At 42.0% G+C, this 1,792-nt stretch overlaps 1 pseudogene; it reads left to right on the top strand.

The window, feature by feature from the left end:
• The first annotated feature begins 415 nt into the window (after positions 1-415).
• On the top strand, positions 416-1,105 carry LOC119507706 (annotated as a pseudogene).
• Positions 1,106-1,792: the final 687 nt, after the last annotated feature.

Here is a 1,792-nt window from a genome sequence, read left to right on the forward strand (position 1 = left end):
CATTCTTCAATTCTAGGAAATTCTTGTCTATTCTTTAATTATTTCTTTAAATGTAGTGTCCCTCCATTCTATCCATTTCTACTTGTGAATGGTGGAACTTATGAATCGACATTCTTGTTTCTTAATTTTGCTTTCATGCTTTCCATCTCTTCAGCACTTTGTGCTGCATTGTGGCCAGATTCCTTGGCTCAACCCTTCAAATCACGATTTTGCTTCTCAGTAGTGTCGGCTTTAAAATAGCAGTGCCCATTTCCAGGAGCGCTAAGCGCCCGGGGGTGCCTCCCATGGGCGGGGGCCGCGGAGCCCGGGCAGCCTGGGGAGCCTGGGGAGTCCGGGGCGCCGCGGCCAGGCCCTACCCTCTTGTCTCTACCCTCCTGGGGGCGCCGCCCCCGCCTCTCTCAGCGGCCACGGGTGACCTGGGCGCCTACTCCGCCCGGTGATCTTGGGGAGCCCAGACTCGGGCAAGCTCACATCAGACACTTCCAGCCGAAGCACCTCTCCAGCGGGGACCTGCTCCAAGACAATGTCCTGAGGGATACAAAAATTGGGTGTTGGCCAAGACTTTCATCCACCAAGGGACGCTCATCACAGAAAATGTCAGGACTGGGCTGGTCCTTCATGATTTACAAAACTCATCCAGTATACCTGGCTGTTGTATGGGTTTCCATACAAGAGGGTTGCAGAAGCCCTGGACAGAGTTTATTAGATAGACTCGGTGAGGCACCTGAACCTGAGTTTTGAGGTCACTAAGCAACAGCTCACGGCTGGAGGTGAAGTCTACAACGTGGCTGAGTCTACAGTATGGAATTCAACTCTCCCCAAACTGTTGGCTTTGATTATCTGACTAGAGCTTCTTATTCAAGTGAGGATGACAGACCAGAGATGAAGCAGGAGCCTGAAGGCTTACAAAGCCCAAAGAGACACAGTCCTGGAATATTGCCAGAAAAAAAGGTGTGTTTGGAATATTCTCGCAACAGAAACCAACAAGATCTGACCCAAGGTATTTGCTTTCCTACAAACCAAAGTTCCACAAATAAACCAGAAAGCATTGTTACTCCATGAGAAAAAAATGTGTGTAATTAGTGAGGTGGGCAGAACCTCCTAGTCATTTCATTTAAAAACTCTTTGTCCTAAGACTCTGGCATGTATAAACTCTTTGAAATTTATATTAGTTTCATTTTACTGATTTTATTCTAGATTCTAAGGATGTGCCAAATGAGTTGGATACTAACATATATCTTTTGAAATTGTCCGATGTATTTCATCCAGTTATTTTCTACAGCTTTGCAATTCAAAAACATCAAAGATGTCTAAGCTTAAAAAATCTTTAGACCAAAATTAAAAGAGTAATTGGTAGTAATCTAACTTTTGTACAGTAAAGCTAAGTGGTTGATAAAGCTTCCATATTTTTCTGGAAAAGTTAAAAAAAAAAAATTACATTATACTAATTTGGGAAAAGTATCTCATCAGAAGCTTTTGCATAGACTGATGCCAAAAAACAAAGTTTGAGAACTGTGGGACCAGGTTTTGTGAGACACTGTACCGATAAAATTCCAGAGAAAAACAACTGGATTTACAGATCAGTTGTAGAATACAATTTCACAGATGTCTTTAAACTAAGAAACTTATAAGTTGGCCATGTATGCTATACTTATTTTTGTTAAACACTTTCAGTTGACTCAGAATTTTCAGTTTGCTATAAAAATGTATCAAATAGCATTTCTGGGAATACTGCTTTAATATGACTTGTTTTCTTTTGAAAATACATGTGTGCTTAGGAATGTGATTTATG

The sequence above is a fragment of the Choloepus didactylus genome, chromosome 13 (assembly GCF_015220235.1).
Source record: "Choloepus didactylus isolate mChoDid1 chromosome 13, mChoDid1.pri, whole genome shotgun sequence".
In the NCBI taxonomy this organism is placed as follows: domain Eukaryota; kingdom Metazoa; phylum Chordata; class Mammalia; order Pilosa; family Megalonychidae; genus Choloepus; species Choloepus didactylus.